Source organism: Lotus japonicus, chromosome 4 (genome assembly GCF_012489685.1).
Source record: "Lotus japonicus ecotype B-129 chromosome 4, LjGifu_v1.2".
NCBI classification, from domain to species: domain Eukaryota; kingdom Viridiplantae; phylum Streptophyta; class Magnoliopsida; order Fabales; family Fabaceae; genus Lotus; species Lotus japonicus.
In genome coordinates, this window is record NC_080044.1 from 24,709,988 (window position 1) to 24,732,497 (window position 22,510).

The window sequence follows — 22,510 nt, forward strand, 5'->3', positions numbered from 1 at the left end:
GGTAACTTTACAAGTGGAGGTCGGAATTTTGGTGGTGCTGGGCTGGAGGTGTTGGCAGTCATGAAAGTTCTGTTGGTTTTCCTGGTCGTGATAATTATGTTAGTGGTGGATTTGGCGATTCTTATGGTGGAGGCGGCTATGGAGGTGGTGCTGGCCATGGAGATGAGGGGTGCTGGCCATGGAGATGATTGTGGTAGCTTTCCATATGCGGGTGCTCCAAGTACATAATTTTTTATCTGTTCTTCATTGTTGCCTTGTTGGTACTCCTCCTGGGAAAAACTCATGCTTAGATTATGCAAACTTGTACACGAAGGTTTATGTGTGATATAAAGGATTCTCTTGGCTTTTTTCTCCTTCTTCAATGGTGTTGCGAATGAAATATTGGCTAAGTGCAAGAATACATTATGTGGCAAAACATAGAATCCGTTCTTTGACAGAAAACACAGATGTTTAATGGCATAATTAGTGCATTTGTGCATTTCGTATCCATAACTTTTAGTTCTTTTTTCTTTTTCTTTCTAAAGAGTATGTATACAGTGAGTAACCTAGTTTGTGAGTAGCCTAATTTCACATAGTTGCATATGTTTAAGAGTCAGGACTTTGTATAAAGCATACTTATCTGTTGAAAAGAATGCACAAATGAATTGATATTATGTTCCTGTGTTTAGAACTTCTTCTCCCTGACGGAGGTGGATGGTGAACCAAAACGAATATCCCATAAATAATGAAGAAAGTTTGTGAGATGTATACTAATAAAATTATGGCTTAAATAAGTTTTTGGTCCCTAACCTTTACTAAATGCTTGATTTTCGTCTCTCGCCGGAGCAAAGGTGGGTTTTAGTCCCTAACCTTTGTCAAAAGGTTTGGTTTTGATCTCTTCGGAACTCTGGGTCAACGCCGGAGCTCCGGTGACCCATGTGACATGGCCACGTCAGTTTAACGAGCAGACATGAAATTTTTTTTCTTTTCATTTAAAATATTAAAAAAAACATAATCAAATAAAAAAGTCTCAACCTCCTTCTCTTCTTCTTCTTCTCCTCTCACCAATCACGCTCAAAACCCCATAGCCAAAAGCTTAAACCCAGAATGCAACCCTACCTTCTTCTTCCCCTCCACCATTTTCTTCTTCTCCTTCCCTCCCACAACTGCAATAACAAGATTCATAAGAAACACAAAACTCAGATCCTAATTCACTTTCCTTGCAGGTACAACAACACATAGTGATCAAAAAAATGTGAAGAAAAAATGTGAGAAGAGAATCAAAATTCAAAACCCAAAAACGAGCCATATTACATCCAGAAATTTCAAAAGGATGAAAATCATTAAGCAGAGGGGTGGAAAATAAAAATAACACAAACTAATCATATTTACACGAGAAATCAAGAAGGGGAAAATCATTAATCAAAATGAATTCGAATTAAAAATAGCAAAAACACTAACATACATTGCAACACTAGTAAAACACTAACCGCAGGAGGAGCCTAAGAAGAACAACACTAGTAATTACAACCAATAAAAAGCATACACAAGCCCAAAGCTCAGTTTTTTTCCTTTTCAATGGAAGATGAACACTAACAGACATTGCAATACAAAGATCAAGACACTGCCAGATAAAGAAACAAGATGAAACAAGTGGATATCAGAGAATCCACCTCAAGGACGATGAAGGCAACTCAAAAACGAAAACCCCATGGAAAGGTATTTCCTTTGAGGGAAATTGTGGTGGGGGAGCAGATTTGGTAGATAACTGGGGAAAAATTTGTCTGTGTTCGCACGGAGTGGAAGGGAGATGTGGGTTTGTCATGGCGTTGGGATGGAGAAGAGGAAGAAGAAGATGGGTGTCAGGAGGAGGAGTGCGGTGGCATGGGACTGGAGGGTTGGAGGTTGAAGATGAATACGGATCTGATCCACAGCCTTTTTGGTTTTTTTATTTAATTTAAATGAGATGTTTTTTTTAATATTTTAAATGAAAAGGAAAAAAAATTCCACGTCCCCCATTAATCCCGCGTGGCCATGCCACATGGGCCATCGGAGCTCCGGCGTTGACCCAGAGCTCCGGAGGGACCAAAACCAAATATTTTGACAAATGTTAGGGACTAAAACCCACCTTTGCTCCGGCGAGGGACGAAAACCAAACATTTGGTAAAGGTTAGAGACCAAAAACTTATTTAAGCCTAAAACTATCTCATTTGCATAAACTAATGAGTCTATTTGAGAAGCAAACACTATAGACACGCTATTCAACAAAGAACAAATACAAACCCACGACTAATGCTCAACAGTGATAACAATGAAACAAACACTTTTAACTCACCACCACAGACTGTCACCACCACCACCAACAACAGAGATGATGTGAGGATGATCGCGGCGACGACAAAGGTGATGGTAGGGGCAATGGAGGTGGTGATGGCAGTGGTTTGGTGGCGACGACGATTGCAACGGTGCTGGTGGCGGTACTGGAGGAGGTGGTGGCGGTGGTAAGTGCAAAGGCGGCGAAGGTTGTGGGGGCGGCAACCACAATAGTAAAAATGAAAACAAACATGTTTTCTATATTTAAAAATGAAAACTATTTTCATAAAATATTTTCTCAATCTAAATAGGTTTTAAGATTTTGAAGTCACATTTTCAAAAACGTTTAGTATACACATTCATCAACTTCAGATGATCATGATATCTTGAAACAGAAGTGCATATAATTTAGTTTCCATCCTTCCCATCATATGTATGCTATGAAAATTTGCCATGTCCAATTTGGTACCACATCTTGTGCATACTAGAAGAATGTGGTTACTCTAGTGATAAGAGCAATGAAGCTATCAATTTCCATTCGAGAAACTCCACCTTCATCCATGGACACATGGATGGCCTTTCGAAGGTTCATTGCTCTCTCGTGCATCTCGTCGCCTTCCTCTATTTTCATCAACTTCCTCACAACATTCTCAATAACTAAAGCAGTGACCAACTCATCTCTTTGAGCCCAACCCAGTCCTTCTTCACAAACAAACCAACCTTCAACACGTGAGTTATGTAAACACTGTTTATTGGCTAGTCAGAGTGCATAGGCCATGCTGCTATTGGCACCCCCATGGTGATGCTTTCAATGCAGGAGTTCCATCCACAGTGACTCATTGTAACGTTCTGTTTTTTTTTTTTATTTTACAAATTATAATAATAGAAAAAAAAAAGATAACCTAGTAATTAAAAATAGGAGATAACCACCAGATCCTAACTCCAAATTGTAGTTCTCTCTCTCACGCTGAGTTTACACTATGGATGAAAACCCTAAACACCCTACGCACGTTAATCTCCTCCACGCACGTCGCGAACTCCCTGCGGCCTGCACCCTTCATCTTCTTCACCAAGTGAAGCCAAAACGTTTCCTTTTTCCTTGGCCTGCTCCACGCTCTATCCTTCTTCAGTTCCATCGCCAACACATTGAAGAGCGAGTGCAACCGAAGTGCCGAAACATGGCAGAGATGTTGAAGTTCTTTGCCGCAAAGGAGAGGGGCAGTGCCTATAACGTTGAATGAAGCCAGTGAACTGCAAAACCTCATTCGTTTGTCGCCACGGAAGCAGAGTAATCAAGTTGGCTTGAAGTGGAGCATGTAATGGACAATGAGAAGGTAATTGCTTGTCATAAGAGGAAGATTATGGTTTGTCATTGTCCCATTATGTGGATCACATAAATATAAGTCTAGATCTCTTATTGCTTTTATTTTTCCCACTAACTCAGTAAGCAATTGAACGAGAATGGAGTTTTTGGTGACAGAGTGAGAAATCATGGCCCTTGAAAGGTCTATTTGGCAGCCTGAGTATAGTGCTCCCCAAGTCGTGTTGTGTCAGCACAAGGTACTGTACCAAGTCAAGTGAATTCTAGAGTTGTGCATTGTCTTTTAGTGATTATGGGGTCATGATGCTTTTTCATGCTATATTGCTCTAGCTCATGAACTGAAAGTGAAATCTATGTTTGGTTATGTTTAGCTATAGATGACACACAAGAAAGATGCAAATGCCTTGAGTTGGATTTGATCATGCAAAGAATTGTTAGCTATTGGCTCATTTGAGTATACTGGAGGTGTTGGCAGCAATCGTATTGATTCTTCATTGTTGTGAGTGGTTTTCAATCATTATGACGTATTTTTAATTATTCTATCACCGATGATTTAATTGTTTTACCTCATTGCCTATTTATTTAAATTGGGGAAACATGTTTTTATCATTCTTGAGTTCCTTCAAAGCTGAGTTTTATTAAATTGATTCGAGCATGTTTTATGTTTTGATATGAGAAGGGAATTTACAGTGACTTGAGTTTGGAATTATTTGATATTGAGAATATTATAAAAAGGTGTTATTGAGTATGATATTTTGAAAGCTTTGAAGAGTGTTGGAAAACTGATGTTGGGATTGTTGATAACAATTGAATTGGTTTGAAAGGACTTGATGAATACTGAAATATTATATTTTAGACTATCGATATGGATTTACTGTGGTTTTGAAAGACTGTTTTGGGAATCCTTGTTAGAACTACGTAGCCGTTAGCGGGGGTAACGGCCTAAGTGCACTTAGCTATTTGATTCCGGGAGGAGAGGGCTATCTGTTAGATGGAGCCGCCAGTGCACGGAGAGGGCTATCAACGAGATGTAGCTTCCCCCGATGATACGATATGACATACTATATTAGAGAGGAAAGGGCTATCCGTTAGATGGAGCCGCCCCTATCGGATAGGCCATCCTATAGGAGGAGAGGGCTATCAACGAGATGGAGCCGCCTCATGGTTCTACATGTGTGACCCTACTACTATATTAAATTTTAGATTTTACTGCTTCATAAATTGCCATGATTTTATTTAATTTCTTTGAAGTGATTATTTGCAAATCTTACAATTGGAAATTAACTTTGTTGGTGCTATAAATGGTTTCTGTTGATCTGAGAACGAAAAACCCGTGCCTGATATGTTTCCCCTTTTTGTTCATGGTAGTTGCTAAATCCTCACTAAGTCTGTGTGACTTACCCCCTCATTATTTCCCTCCACAGATTCTCAGACAGCTGAGTAGCAGGTTGTTTTCAGATTCAGATCATTCGGTTTCTTTGTTGGAGTTTGGTCATTCTGCAGCTATAGGGAGTCTTAGGTTGAGTTTTTTATGATTTTTAACTTGTATTTTATTGTAAGAATTTGCACTTAGTGCTGTACTTTGAAGATCACATCAATGAAATTCTGCTTATGAAGAATTACATATTTGACAGATTCTGTTTTTATGAAAACTATTTGGGAAATATTGTTTTGTGAAATAGGCTTGCCAGACTAAGGTGATAGTCTGTGCGCGGTTGCGACTTAGGATTTTGGGTCGTGACACTCATAAACCCTCTTGTTGAAGAGTGGCTTAGAATTTCCAATTGGGGTGACCACTCTCTCACAACTAAACCCATGCCTTTAACTCTTTCTTCAAAATCAAACCCATTCACAATGACCTCATGATGATGTCTTCTAACTTGATTATTTCCGTCAAAGTTGTCTCCTTGATCAGCATCTCTTAACACCCAGATGAATTTTTGCTTGCTCTGTTGCAATCCAATTGCAATCTGCTCATGCATGTACTGCATGTTAAATTATTCTATAGCAATTTTGCTCTGCATTGCATTAAATTGTTAATAACTATAAATTGTGTACTAATAGTCATTTTTTAAAATACTTCAAAAAAATTCACATAAGACCCATGCTAATCTACTAGTTATCATTATATCTTGTTGAATAATAAAACGGATTTGGATGACAGTACCTTTCTTTGCGCTATATCTAATGGCTGCAAAAAAATGATTACTCAACCGATTTAATATTACTTAAGTTTATTTTAACCATCCTTCACATTCACCGATTGGTCTAAGAAGTACTATTAAAATATGAAAATGAAAAAAAAAAAGGAGGAAATGTGCAGGAAGCATCCTGCGGATATAAACTTGCAGGATGTAAATTGTCTCGCAAACTTGCAGTTGTAAATTTCCACCAACTTTCATATTTGGTTTTTTCAAAGCATTTTCTATATATAAGCTTCAATCATGTAGGAAACAACATCTTTCCATGTGCGATCAAAAGTCCTTAAGAATTTCTAGTTTATTTTAACAATCCTTCATATTCACTTACGCCTGAAGCATTAAAATATGGAAATAAAAATGAAGAAATGGGAAGGAACCATCATCTTTTGGGGAAAAAGACAGAGCTGGTAAACACCCAACTTGTCTCCCAAACTGTGCGTAGACTTGGAGCCAATAATAATAATTAATAAATAGTTGTCCTAATAATAATAAAAATAGAGCACATATTAAACACTTGACTCGTGAGTTCAGAGCACATACTGCAAGCGACTCTTTTCCATTTGTTGAATCTTCTCTGAATTATAATCTATTCACTTGTTCTTGTGATCATGGCAGCAGTAATGGTGGGTGGAGCTTTCCTCGGTGCTTTCCTTAATGTTGTTTCGACAAGCTTGCTTCACCTGAGGTTGTCAACTTCATTCGAGGCAAGAACCTTGGCCCCATACTTGACAGGATAAAGACAACTCTCACAGTGGTCAGAGCTGTGCTCAATGATGCTGAGAAGAGACAGATCAGCGACTCTGATGTCAAAGATTGGCTCAGTGATCTCAAACATGTTGTCTACATGACTGATGACTTGTTGGATCAAGTTTCTACCAAAGCTGCAACTCAAAAGAAGGTAACTACTTCTAACTTGCTCTCTCGCTGTTACAATGCACAATATCGGAAGATGGCTACTAGATCTTGCCTTTTCAATACACAAGATGGGAGGAAGATAGCTACTAGGTTGGAAGAAATAGTTGACAAGCTAGAGCATATCTTAGAACTAAAAGAGTCTTAATCTCAAAGATTTTACAACTGATAATTCCTTATCTATAGTTGAGTCAACATCTGTGCCAGATGGAAAAATATGTGGAAGGGAGGAAGACAAGAAGGCCATAATCAAGTTACTCTTAAATGGTAATAATAATGAAGGTGAAGAAATATCTGTGATCTCTATTGTGGGCATGGGTGGTGTCGGAAAGACCACTCTAGCCCAAATGGTCTACAATGATAAAGATTTCCAGAAAAAATTTCATCTCAAAGCATGGGCTTGTGTTTCTCAACCATTTGATATCATGAAGGTTACAAAAACTTTAACAGAGGCACTTATTTCAAAACAAGCTTCTAAACTCACTAATCTAAATTCACTTCAAGAAAAATTGGTGGAAGGGCTGAAGGGAAAAAAAATTCTTTATTATTTTGGACGATGTTTGGAACGAAGATTATAATCATTGGAATCTTTTTAAAAAACCATTCCAATCTGGGGCGAGGGGAAGTGTAATTCTTGTAACAACCCGTCAACAAAAGGTTGCTTTTATAGTCTAGACTGTTCAAACTTACCCTTTAAGTCAACTATCAAATGAAGATTGTTGGTCAGTGTTTGCAAACCATGCATGTCTTTCCCCAGGATCATGCGATAATACAACAGCTCTGGAGAAAATTGGCTTAGAGATTGTTAAGAAGTGTAAGGGGTTGCCTTTAGCTGCACAATCACTTGGAGGTTTATTGAGAAGAAAGCGTGACATTAAGGATTGGAATAATGTATTGAAATGTGAGTTTTGGGAATTATCTGAAAGTGAAATCAACATTATTCCATCATTGAGAATTAGTTATCATTATCTTCCTCCTTATTTGAAGCGTTGCTTTGTTTATTGTTCGTTATTTCCAAAAGATTTTGAATTGGAAAAAAAAATGTAATTATGCTTTGGATGGCCGAAGATCTTTTACCACCACCCAAAAAAGGAAAGACTTTAGAAGATGTCGGTGATGAGTGTTTTGATTATCTAGTTTCGAGCTCATTTATTCAACGCTCATGTATTCGGTTGGATGAGGACTGTTTTCTGATGCATGATCTCATGCATGATTTGGCAACATTTCTTGGTGGGGAATTCTACTTTACAACAGATAATCTTGGGGACGAAACTATAATTGGTAGCAAGACTCGCCATTTGTCATTCATCAATATCAGTAGTCCTAGCTCGGAGAGTTTTGCAGTCTTAGATAGTTCTAAATTTCTAAGAACGTTTTTGAGAACCAAGAAATATTCTCATTATGGGAGTGAGGAGGTAATGTGTACTGAGGTGTTGAGTCTTGAGTGCTTGAGAGTTTTATCATTTTGTTGCTTCCAAAACTTTCGTGTATTGCCTGATTCTATCGGTGAAATGATCCATTTGCGTTATTTGGATCTTTCTCGGACAGAAATAAAGTCGTTGCCGAAGTCAGTGTGTAATTTGTACAATCTGCAAACATTAAAGCTGGAAGGTTGTGAGAAGCTGACTATGCTACCTAGTGGGATGCAAAATCTTGTCAACTTGCACTATCTTGGTATTGATGGAACTCCTAATATAGAGGAGATGCCGAAAGGCATGGGCAAATTAAAGCAGTTGCAACATTTACCTTACTTCATTGTGGGCAAGCATAAAGAGGTCAAGATCAAGGAACTAGGAGGGCTTTCAAATCTTGGTGGATCGATTACAATTTACCCATTGGAGAATGTTGAGAATGGTAGTGAAGCATCTGAGTAGGGATGGCAATGGGTCTTGGACCCATTGGGTACCCGCTTAAATTACCCACAATGGGTAGGGTAAAAACCCGCAAGATGGGTATGAGGTTGGGTATGGGTAATTACCCGCAAAAATTAGTGGGTACGGGTGCGGGTATGGGTACTATAGTACCCAACCCGCCCCATACCCGCACACACTTTATTAATTATTTTTATTATATGTATACCCACTTGAAAGTATATATATCAACAAACTTAGTTAAAGTTTCAAACTTTCTAACTTACTGTAACAAAAGAAAAACTTTCTAACATACTCTTTTAAAAATGAATGATTTTACTTATGTTAGAGAATGGAAATTGCATTTCCGTTAACTAAATTGCGGGTAATGGGCATGGGTACGGGCATATAGGTACCCAGAGGATACGGGGACGGGCATTCAAATTGCTACCCACGCGGGTATGGGGACGGGTACGGGTATATTTTGATAACGCGGGTACGGGGACGGGTAATATAGTACCCTACCCAGACCCTACCCATTGCCATCCTTACATCTGAGGCAAGAATGATGGATAAGAAGCACATTCAACATTTAGAATTAAGTTGGTCTTGGTATTCCAATGAGGGTTTAATGGATTCCCAAAATTGATATACTTTGCAAGTTAGAGCCTCACCAAGACCTTCAGTCCTTGAAGATAGACGGCTACAGGGGTGCCAGATATCCGGATTGGGTTGGAAAGCCTTGCTTCCCCAATATGACTTACCTAAAGCTGTTTGATTGCAAGAATTGTTCTACGCTCCCTACACTTGGACATCTCCCATCTCTTAGGGAACTGATTATTTTTTATATGAAGTCGTTGGTGACTATTGATGCCAGTTTTTTCAAGGATAGTAAGGGCCCGTTTGGTGACCAGGACAGGATATGATAGGACAGGATAATAATCATATCCTGTTGTTATCTGTTGTTTGTTGCACCAGCAGGATATGATAACACTATTCTGTCTCCTATCCTATCCTGTCAATCATGTGTAAAAGTTATCCTGAGGGGGGAGCTAGGATGGAGCTAGGATAGGATACCAGTTATATATTTTCTTTCAGTATCCTAACTCCAAATTAATTTATTTTAATATTATATAATTTATAATAATATTAATTAATAAATATAAAAATATTAATTTAACTAAAATAAAAAATAAATAAAATTATTATTCATAAATAGTAAAATAGACTACTTACTTATAAATATTGATTTATTAATAATAATAATAGACTAATTTAATATTTTCATCTCCTATTATTTAAAAATTATTTATTTACTTATATAATAATTTAAATATAAAGTATTTTTGAAATAATAATATTTTTAATTTAGTTAATTTTTATTGTTTATCACGTGTCACAATTAAGTGAAAAACATTGATTACAAATATTGATTTTTTAATAGTAATAGATTAATTTTTTATTTTCATCTCCTATTATTTAAAACTACTTATCTACTTATCTAATAATTTACAATTCAAATATAAAGTACTTTTAAAATAATAATATTCTTAATTTAGTTAACTTTTATTGTTAATTATCACGTGTCACAACTAAGTGAAAACCAATCGGATAACTGCATAATTTTATTTAAAATATAGGGTATCTTCAAAACAATAAAATAGGCTAATTAATAAAATTTAAATTAATTTTATATATTTTAAAATATAGACTCATTCATGAAAATGTAAAGAAATTAAATTTAATAGAATGATGAATTTTAAATGTATTTTTTATTCAAATATAAATCTGATACACTTTTCCTTATCATATCCTGTCCTTATCATATGCACCTCAAACACAGGATATGATAAGAGTCTATCCTGCTCTTATCCTATCCTGTTGATATCCTGTTCACATATCATATTCTATCATATCCTATCCTGACCACCAAACGGGCCCTAATAATAGTGACGACGACTCTTTGTTGACAGTACCGTTTCCCTCACTTGAATCTCTTAAATTTGAAAATATGCCTTGTTGGGAGGCGTGGAGTTGTTTTGAGCACCCACGTGCTTTTCCTCAGCTCAAGCATCTTACCATAGCAAGATGTCCAAAATTGAAGGGAGATTTGCCAAGTGACCTCCCTGCTCTTGAAGAACTTGAGATAAAAGATTATAACCAACTTGCCTGTTCTCTCCCGAGGGCTCCTGCCATGCGGCAAATAAGAATCTACAAAACAAATAAAATTTGGAAATTGTCGGATTGCTCGACTATGGAAATACAGAGCAGCAGTAGCAGCAGCGACTCGCTCACGTCACTGGCACTGGATACTTATCCAAATCTCGAACATTTATCCATCTCATACTGTGAAAATTTGGAATCTGTTTCGGTGTCACAATCAGGAGATGGAGATGCCGCTCTTCAAAATCTGACTCGTCTTGAGATCTACAATTGCCCGAATCTAGTATCATTGGCAAGAGAAGGATTGGCTACGCCCAAAATGACACGCTTCGTCGTCTCCGATTGCGACCAGTTAGAGTCATTGCCACCTCGGATGAATACTCTTCTCCCAAACATGGAAACTCTTGAGATACATGACTGCCCAAGAATTGAGTCGTTTCCTGAAGAAGGTATCCCGCCAAGCTTGAGATCAATTTGGATCAGTAATTGCGAGAAGCTACTGAGCAGCCTAGCATGGCCATCCATGGACACGCTTACCGAAGTCACGATCTGGGGTCCATGTGATAGGTTCAAGAAGTTCCCAAAAGAGGGTTTGCTGCTTCCCTCCCTGAAGAAGTTATCGCTACTTTATTTCTCGAGTCTGGAGACGTTGGATTGCAAGGGGCTTCTCCACCTCACCTCCCTCCAAGACTTAAGAATTCAGGGTTGTCCAAAGCTGGAGAACGTGGCGGGAGAAAGGCTGCCTGCATCTCTAACTGGACTGCACATCTATGGATGCCCTTTGCTGAGAGAACAGTGTCGCACGAAGCACCCTCAAATTTGGCCCAAAATTTCCCACATCCACCGCATTGAGGTTGATTGGAAAGTAATTTCATGAGCCAGGTCGTGATTATCAATAGGTAATTCTTCTGCTTTCACCCACTTTTCTTCATTATCTCCTCTACAAACCAAACCTACTTACCTTAACATCTCTTCTTCATCTTCTTTACAGTTGCTATGTGAAACTGTCCACAACAATGATTTGTTTACATACTTACCAATTACCATCATGAGGTAATGGTTATCAAACAATTGATCTATTTGCAGCATATAAAACTTTGATGTTAAAAAAATACACTCTTTTTTTGCGTAATACAAATACGATGGAAATAGTCTTGAAATATTAGTGTTTTTTTTTTTTTTTGTTTTCGGTAAGGAATTTTTTGTGTTTTCTCTTTGAAGAGTATTAGTGTTTTCTTCATTGGCTTGTTTGTTGGTTGATTCGAAGTGTACAATTCAGAAAATTCATTTGTTTCTGATGTTCTTTATGTTGAACATTTGAGTATCTTTTAACCAAACAAACTGCAGATTCTTATTTAGTGATCTTCATCTTGTTTTTGCAGATTGTTATGTGGGCAGATGGTCATGCCGTTGAACTGTGCAGCTAGAGCAAAGATTTTTTTGTTTACTATCATCAGGTAGAATTATCCTACAAAAGATCTCTTTGCAGAATATCAATCTCTTTAGTAATAAAGAAAGATATGTTCGGAAATAGTCTTGAAATATTGGTGTTTCCTATTTTTCATTAGTCTACTAGGGAAGGACCTGCTTTTTAATGAACATCATATGTGTTCTACTCCCTGAATTAAATTATATATTTAATGAAAACTGATTTAGTATATACGGTACTGAATCTTCAGGAAATTAGCATATTTTCAAAGGAAATACGGGGCAAAAGGTTGCTTACCATTCTCAAGATTGGAAGAAGAAATATAAAATACAGGTATTACTTGTGTGTCATAATTAAATACTTCAATATAAAGCAAACTGTGTGTAACGCAAGCATTATTAATCTGTGGCATTTTATTTGAAATTTCTCAGTATACTAGCAATCACCACTGGTGCTGGTTTCTTCATATTACATAAATTTAGCAATTGAATTAGCTGTAGTTAGTTCAGTGTACATACTAATGTTCGGCTTATTGAGGTCAGAATGGAATTTCTGATTCTTGGTATCTGGTTTTTATTTTTCAGATCTGTTATGGAGTATGAAATTATAATTGTATTTCTTTTCTCACAAATCTGCCATGCATGATATTTTAGGAACTTTTTCCCTTCCTAGACTCCTAAGAGACATGGGCTTCTCCATTTTGAAAAGTTCCCCATTTATTAACAATTCTTTACATCAGAGACTCTGCCATCCATCAAGCTTATCAAAATATCCTCCCAGCAAGGAGATTGGCACTTGAATTGCAGGGATGAAGCAACCAGAAGGTACCTCGTATAGATTGATTCTTTTTAAGTTATGGCAAAAATAATTATATTAGTATTTAGTTTTATGATAATGACTTCAATTACTATTTGTGTAACCACATTGATTCCATGTTGATTACAAATTTGAATTTTGCATGTTGACATCTCTGTCATGAAGAAAACATCATTCATTGAATCTCCTATCTTTTAAAAGTATGAGAAATATGTATATCATTGGTGGTTGAAGGTTTGCATCCTCAAAGACAGTTACATCTAAGCCTTCTAAAACAAATACAGCTTTTTATGATGTTATTTGTTTCATCAGGACGGTTGGCTATGTTGTCTGTGCCACTTTATTCATCCATCTGTGGCAAAAGGGTGCCTTGTTAGATAAATAATATGCATTCAATTTTTTTACCATATCAGGCAAGGAGCTGCTGGAGGAAGGGAGCAAGAAGTTGGCTCCAGGGTTAGATAAGAAAAAGGAACTAGGTCCCATGTCACAGCAAAAGGCAATGTGGAGTTAGGCGTATCGATACAGGTATTTCAAACAAGATTTATTGAATGTCTGCCTCTATTTTATATCTTTTACGTACCATTTAGACCATGTACAATGGTCACAACAATTTTCAACAATTTAACACCATTTTTTCTCTACCCAACACTCTACATCATTTTCTCTCTCCAATTCAACAAACTCTCAACAATTACTACTCCAATGGTTTTCATTCAACATCCTACCCCACCACTTTTTTATTTCATTTTTTTATTTAATTTTATATTTTTGTTTTATTATTTACATAAAATTACCATTATTATCTTAAATTAAATTAAAACAATAAACACTTAAAAAATTAATTTTGGTGAAAAACTTGGTTTTTTTTCTGTGTCCAAATCAAACGAACCAAGTCTCTATTTATAGAGAAAAAAAATCATGAATTTTGGTATAATTTTTTTTTCAGAAAATATTTTTTTTGATGAAATAATTGAGTTCAAAAGATAAGGGTAAAAGAAATCCGGCCAACCAGTCAGAAATTGACACGTGGCAAAGCAAAAAAAAAAAGGTTTCTCTCTCCTGCAGACAAGGCGCGCGTGCACGCGCCTAACGGTGGCCACTGGCCTCGCGCCACGTGGCACACCGCAGGCAGCTCAACATTGTTGAACATTTTCAACATTTTTCCCCTCTCTCCTCACTCTCAACAACCTTCAACAACCATTACAACCATTCAACAATCTTCAACAATTTTCAACACCAATTTTCATCAACCATTGCACTTGGTATTAGTGTAGTGACCCTGAAAGTGGGAAAATAAAGGGAAAGTTTTACACTTCACTGTCTTTTATTTTATAATATTGGGGGCATCAGTCCAACAGACAGAAACTACACAAGTCTGGGGAAAAGTAATTCCCATTTCTACAGTGTCTTCTTTCAACTACAACTTATTAGCTTATCTTATTATTGTCTGATGCAGCAAGGGAAACGTCAGGTAAGATGGCTTAAACCGGGGCATGAAATATTTAAGCTTAATTTGGATGAGAGTAATCTTGGCAATCCTGGAAATGCAGCAAGGGCTAACTTTTTTGGCATTTGCTTGAATAACGAAGCTGAGTTACGCGCTATTCTTGAAGGCTTACTTGTGTGTAAGCAATTGGGGTATGCTGGTATTGGCATGGAATGTGATTCTAATGTTGTTGTTAGCTGGTCTCGGTCTCGTTCTTGCAAGCTTTGGTATCTTTGGGACTTTTGGGAATCACTTAAGGGGTTATTGGATGTTATGGATTACTCTATTCATCATATTTTTTGAGAGGGAAACTAGGAGGCAAATGCTTTGGCTCGTATTGGTGCTAGTGGAATCAACTTGTTATTTACCAATGTGAAACATCTCCCTAGGCTTATAAAAGGTTTGATTAGGTTAGAGAAAATGGGTATTGTTTATGTTAAGACTTGTTTAATTTGTTCTTTTGTGTTTGCTTTTTTGTATTTTGTTTGTTTTGATACTTGGGATATTGTTTTGCTTTTGTAAATCCCTAGTGTTTGGTTGTTACCACGGTTTTTCTCCGCCATAAGTGAGGTTTCTTAATAGAGTTTGGAGGTTCCGCACTCTTTTTCTTAAAAACCATTCCAGCTCAAATAATTGCTTATCAAAACTATCTAGGCTTGTGGCATCTAAAACGTTGTCTGAAGATCAGGGTGAAGATATATTTGAATTTAATTAATTAGTATTAAAGTATTAATTTAATATAATACTTGAATTCAAGAGTTAAAAACTTTCAAAAGTAAAAATTGTCTTATGTTTGTTTCCAAATCTAATAATTTTTTTAACACCTAAAAATCCACTATAAATAATTTATTATTTCAAAAGAAGCTAGAAATAAGTTAAAGAAATATTGAGTTATCAAATGCATAAAAAACAACTTAAAAATACATAAATGATTATTTTTTAAAAATAAGTATTCACTTCATGAAATAAGCGAGACGAAGAAGCTCTCAATGGACCTTAGAGTGTTAAAATGAGTGTTGTAAGCATTTCTTCTCCCCTTCGGTGCTGGTTGGAACTCACCTCCGCCTCCACAACCGCGTCGTATCCCTTATTAGGGATGACAACGGGTCGGGTCAGGCTCGAGTTTTACGTATTCCAAACTCAAACTCTCATATTAAACCCAAACCTGTCGGATTTCGGGTTTACCAAAACCCGTTGTAGTCTCAAATTCACGTCCTAACCTAACTTAATGTATAAATGTTTTTGCAAAACAAAATCTAACTTGTATTATTTTGTTGTGAAAAAACCTTTTATATCTTTTTTGCCAAAAAAATATGATACCTTAATGTTCAAATATGATTAAATTGTAAATAAATTAAGTTGTTAACCTGATATGTAATAGTAGTTTTGCAATTTAATATATATTGTTCGGGTGCGGGTTTCACCAAACCCAAACCCAATCATATCGGGTTTTACACGTAATATCGGGTTTGGGTTCGGTCCTTCCCTTGTTACCTATCGAAACCTCACCAAGGGTTTGATCGACGCCAGTCGAATCGATAAAGCCCTTGAACTCTCGCGTGAGATGTTGGATAGAGGTCTTGGTGCTAATTCGTTTGTTTATAACAACCTCAGTTCAGGTTTTCTCCAACTGGGTAATCTAGACAAGGCCAATGAGTTGTTTGATGAGCTTAAGCAGTGTTCGTTGTATGATGGGGTTGTCAATGCTACTTATATGGAATGGTTCTTTTACAATGGGAAATATAAGGAGGCCATGGATTTCTTCAAGTCCTTGTTGGACCGTCGGTTTAGGATGAACCGTGCAACTTGCAATGTCTTGTTGGAGGTCTTGCTTAAACATGGGAAAAAGAAACAAGCTTTGGTTCTGTTTGATCAGATGTTAGATAATCACACCCCGCCTGATTTTCAAGCATTAAACTTGGAAGAGTGCTTTGATCTTGGGAATTTTGATGAAGTGTGATGAAAGAATATTTAATGAAGAGGTTTTCCTCTGCCTAGGCTCCATGGCCAAAAAAAAATTATTTGGACCGCAGGCCTCTTTTGGGGACTTATTTTTGAAAGATTTGGGAAAAAAATGAGGGCAAGAAAGAGGGACAATGAGTTCAACCTATACGTTCTCTTCCTTTCATTCTCGCACGAGGCACCCACTGCCCATCTGCACGAGGCACGCCCCAGCCTTCAATTTCTGTTTGCCCTCTGATCTCTGTTTTCAATCGCTGGACGCTGGGAAGTGGGAAGGGTAGGGATTTTCAATTTATGTTTCCCCTCTTTTTTCTCCTACAGATTAGGAAGATTTGTAAATTTCAAGTAAATTTTTGTAATTTTGAACCCTAGGAATCATACACCCTTTCTAAGTCAGCTTCTGAATGTTGATAATCTACTAATGCCTGCAGTAGCACTATAACTGATTTGCTGGAACTGGTATGCTAATTCAGTCTAGGTCGTGTGTATTTGATCTGGTGAGGTATTATAAAGGCTTCTCTTTTCTGGTATCAGTCCAGAAGTTGGGATTCAAACAGTGAGAATTTTTAAACATAATGATTTTCCAATATATGGTTGTTGTCATTTTATGTTAGACGAATTAAAATAGGTTGACGATGAAAGGTTTCAGGCATTAGAATACAAATCCTGATAGAAGGACACAGTTTAGAAAGTATTGGGTTTTCTTGCTTTTCATCCTTTGCCGCTGGAAGTTAGTGGTTTGTATTTGGTTTAGCTTGTTGTTGCAATCAGCTTTTGGGTTGTTGTGGATGTTACAGAGCATGTTTTGGTGACTGTTCTGGGTTGTTAGTGGCATTTTGGGTCTTCTTGCTTTCTTTTCTTTGTAATTTTTTGGCTTGTTGTATTAAGGGTTGGAATACCTCTTGCACTCCTTTTAATGCATTCATTTTGTTTTCTTCTGTTGGAAAAATGGCAAGTCTTTTTTTTATTTCGGTTTATAACTTTATATATTGTGTCAAGTGTGGATTTACGGTTCTAAAATTTGACCGGGCTTCACAAAATTCCTGGTTCCGCCACTGAGTATGGTATCGGGTTTTATCGTCTCCACATAGATTGTGTTGCTACGCATTAGTCTCACTAGCTAGACATTGTTTGAACAGTTTAAACGTGATGTGATTTATTTAGATTTAAATAAAGGAAAATGGTAAATAAAGCGATAAAAGAAGTTCACATGGGCAAGCAAAGAAGAAAACATATTTGAAAAATGAGTTCACTTGATTTACAATTTATTCTCTACCAATATACTTTTTTAAGATGATAAGAGCTATTAACCTACTAATTCCTTAGGGAAGTGAATCTACTAATTAAGAACCTAGTCTTAATTCCTTAAGCCCTAGTGATCATAAAAGGAGCATTATAACACATACCTACTCGATAAGACATTCCCAAGCTCTGTTCCTAACCCAAGAAGTTTATGTCCTAGTGGATAGAATCTCTAACTGTCACTCAAGAAATTCTAATAGTTCCTACTAGATAATCTACCGTAGAGAGGTGAGTATCTCGACTTGTCACTCAGTTTATACCCATTCCCAACTAATGATATTTATACCTAAAGGTCAATGTCTCATATTCTCACCTAGAAACCCCAACCCAACCTAAGACAATCCTTTCTTAAGGTGACTGATGCAAGGGTGGTTCCTCTCATTAACTAAATTCACACCAACTTCTCATTTGTCATGCAAATCCTAACAATCATCACATTGACAGAAGATACATGAACGCGCAAAGAGAATTATTAAACCTAAGACATATGTGTTTTTCCCTTTCTATAAACTAAGCCTACATTAACCATATCAATTTCTCAATCTACTTATGAATTAATATAAACTCTTTAAATCACCAATTGACCAATTGAAGCATTAAGCATAGAGAGAAACGTCAAATAAAGAACATTCATAATTATAATTGCATAAAGAAGTATTAAATAAGAGTAAAATCAAACTATATCATGAAAAAACTAAAATATAGTCAAAAGACGACAAAAAGTGGTAAAGAGAAAAGTGAAACCCAAGCCAAAACAGAATCATGGACGTTCGGAAAAGCTGTCACCTTCCTCCATGACCCTGCCCTCAAGGGCCTAGCTTCCTCCCCACCAAGAACTTGCCTCCAAGAGTCTCCCAAGAGTGTTTATTAGGTTTAGAAGAAGAGAAAGATGAAAAGTTCCCTAAAAAATAGGTCAAAAACGGAATTTATAATGATTTTCGTGTTTTGCGCGTTTTTTGTCTATCTGATGCAGAAAATAATCTGGCATAGTCAGGCGCACCGTAACACAGTGAACCCGTGTGAATCTGGCGCATTCTCTTTAGCATCTGCCACGTGTCGCGATATAATTTAATAGACCCTATATGAATTTTAACCTATCATGAAGAGTCTTTGAAAGAGAGTGTAAAAAATGTTTTTCCTGCATTTCTCGTGACATCATATGTATTTAAGTTAAAATGCGTGACTCCAATATAGGACGTCACTCATAACAATATATTTTATTTAAATTCATCTTTTTAGTCAAAATTATATATTAAATTCAAATTATTATTTTAATTTCGAGAAAACTACAACTTTTCATTCTCATAAGTACATTAGTACATGGGTGTTTTACATGGCATGATATGATTTATTAGTGCACATATGAAATAAAAATAGATCAATATTAAATTTACTTTAATTAACAAACTGTTTAACTTGAGCACTTTTTACTTTTTACAGCGAACACAGCGGTGCTTGGCAAGTCAGTGTGGTCGCTCCTCCATCATCAGGAGAAATTATGGGTGCAGGTATTGTCCCATAAATATCTTAAGTATAAATCGATTCTGAATGTAGTTGTTGCTCCCAATGCTTCTTCTCTTTGGAAAGGTTTGTTGAAAGCGTGTGATCAGTTAAAGGAGGGATTTGCGTTCAAGCTTGGTGATGGAGAGTCTTCGCTGTGGTTTGCGGATTGGTCTGGTGGAGAGGCCTTGGGTAAGGTGGTGCCTGCAGTGCATATTTCAGATACAGTGTATCGATTGAAGGACATTATTCAGAATGGGAAATGGGATTTTTCAGCGCTTTATACTCCCATGCCAGAGTTTTATTAGGAAAAATTGCGGCAAATTTCCCCTGTGGTTGATGTGCGCTTTGCAGAGGTCTGGACATGGCAACCGTGTACTTCTGGTGTTTATTCAGCTGCTTCAGCGTATAGGTAGTTACAGCAACCGGTTATGGGTCCTCATTTGGTTACAGATTGGACGAATATTTGGAAATTAAAGGCTCCCGAGAAGATTAAGGTTTTTGTGTGGTTGTTGCTGAATGATGCCACGCAAGTAAATGAACATAGGTTCCGTTGTCATCTCGCAACATCCCCACGTTACTCTCGGTGCTCCCATGAGGTTGAGGACAATTTACATGCTCTTCGTGACTGTCCGCATGCTCGAGAGGTGTGGATCAGATTTAATGCTCAGACTTGGCCCGGGTTCTTTGCGACGACAGTGCAGAATTGGACACAGATGCTGCTTCGTGGATCTCATGCAGCATTGTTCCTTGCCGTGCTCTGAAGACAATGGCGGTGGCAAAACGAAATGGTCATTGGGGATTGCCGCTGGACAGTTTCTTACGTGTGTGATGAAATTAGAAAAGACTTGGTGGAGAATGATCGCTGGCTGGGTTGTGAGGCGCTGCAGATCCCAAAGTTGCGGACTCGGGCTAGTTGGAAGCCACCTCCAATTGGGTTAGTTTCGTGTATGGTGGATGGGGCTTTCAATCATGTTCAGCTTCATATGGGAATGGGGGGTGTCGTACGTGATTCCACAAGGACCTGGCTTGGAGGTTTTTATGCGGGTGCTGATGGTGGGGATCCTTTTTATGCGGAAACACAAGCTATGTTGTTGGGTTTGAAGTTTCTCTGGCGTCACAATTGGAAGAAGGTTATTTTTGGAGTTGATTGCTTAGAGTTGGTTCGAGCAGTGGCGAAAGGTCACTATGACTTTCATCAGTATGGTAGTTTGTTGATGGATATTCATCTCTTGCTTTCGCGAAGTTGGGAGGTGAAGATTTGTCATGTTCCTTGTGAAGGGAATGCACCAGCAGATTGGCTAGCAAGTCAGGGAGCGTGATTGCAATGTGTGGCGACTGATTTAGTATATCCTCCGGCGGAGTTGTTGCCGTTTCTTCAGGAGGATTTGATTAGCTTGTAGTTTCGTTGTTTAATTTTCCTATTTATCCAAAAAAAATATAATAATAATCGAACATTTATGAATCTCCTTAAAATGATTTGTTAGGTAATCAATTAAGTAATTTATGTGAATTTAATTATTGTCATTAAAATGATTTTTCATGAATTAAATTAGCTTTAAAAAATTCAGTTTATTATTTATGTTTTTCCTTTTAATGGATGTATCCGTTAAATTCGTGATGGGATATGATTTAGAAAAGATTTGATTTGATTCTAATCATTTTTACTTCCTTCACTGTGTGATATTTAACCTTCATCATTTACTTGTCTTGTTCGTGTCAATATAATACCAAACACAGTGCAGAGAAACAGAGTGAGACTCTTGCTTGGTGACTAAGTTACCCAATCTTTCTTTGATCTCTCTTCCCTCAGGCTCTCTGTTCTCTGATAATCGAAGAAGAATTCAAGAAAGTTCATCTCTTTCAACCGAAATCTCCTATGGAGAAAGATAACAACAACGCTCTGTTTCACTGGCCCTCCACATGGAAATGGCATCACAAGAACAACAATGATCATGGTGGTAGCTATGTTGCTGTTGCTAGAGACACCGACAGCAACAGCAACATCAATCAGAGTGCAAATGTTTCACAGGGATTAGGATTACGCATCAAGATCAAAGGTCCTTCTCCAAAAGCAGCACCCAACAACAACGATCATGGAAGCTGTTTGCAAAATCAAAGGTCTCAAATTACTGGAGACACCAACACCAACAGCAACCAGAGTGCAAATGTTTCACATGGATTACGCATCAAGATCATAGGTCCCTCTCCACCCAACAACAACAACAACAGCAACAATGTGCAATGCCATGTTTGCAATCAAGGGTTTACCTCTGCAAAATCTCTGGCTGGACACATGAGAGTGCACTCCCTTTCCAGAAAGCAAGATCACAATGTTAGAAATAGAAAAGTCTCAAAACCCTCTTGTTACATTTGTGGAAAAACATTCTCTTCCGACAAGTCCTTGTTTGGTCACATGAGGGTTCACCCTGAAAGTGTTAGGAAGGGAACTGAAACCCCAACATCCTTTGATTCCTCTGAATCTCTTTGGGGACGGAGCCCAACTGGTAAAAGAAGGCGCATAAGGGACAAGGGTTTGGATCAAGGGTTTCAAGTTGATTCACTAATGCAAGAAGCTGCATACACACTCATCTTGATGTCAAAAGGGAAGAATCTTCGAGATGAAGTTGCTAGTGATCATGTTGATTTGGTGCCGCCATCAACCAAGAAGCGTAGAATAGAACAGAAATCACTGGCCATGGTGGTGGGTAACGAGAAGGGCTCATTTCAGTCCAATTTTGGAGATTCTGATGGCAGAAGCAATCAAATTATGGATCAGTTTGGGTCTAATTTTTCAACCCCATATCAGATGCAGCATTATGCTAACAACACAACAATGCAAGTAGGTGGAATAAAAGCTTCTGCAGATGAAGATAATAATATCATTAGACATGATCAGGGTAAAATTTGCAACAAGACTTCCTCAACTGGTCAAGCTAACATGGCAGAAACTCAGTCAGCAAAAGCTATGGAAAAGGGTCAGAACCGTTTTCAGATTTTTATTGGTCATTATCAGCCTCCAACTATGGACAAGGGAAAGAGTATTCAACCAGAGGTGCTTGTTTCTGCTTGTGTTATGGCATCATCAACTTTTGGCCTTTAGTGGTTTTATTATGTATAGCATAGCATGCTTTCAGTTAGAATTAGAAAGCTCAGATACAAATTTAGCATTGATTTGTCAGTATATATAATCAACATTTTATGGTATTGTGTTATATTCATCTTTCTATAAATGTCTATTAGTTGTGGGTTATGATTCAATTACACTTTCAA

The 22,510-nt window shown here is 37.3% G+C and overlaps 1 pseudogene; it reads left to right on the forward strand.

Annotated features, from left to right (window-relative positions):
* The first annotated feature begins 6,182 nt into the window (after positions 1-6,182).
* LOC130712529 (putative disease resistance protein RGA3) lies at positions 6,183-15,072 on the forward strand (annotated as a pseudogene).
* The last annotated feature ends 7,438 nt before the right edge of the window (positions 15,073-22,510 follow it).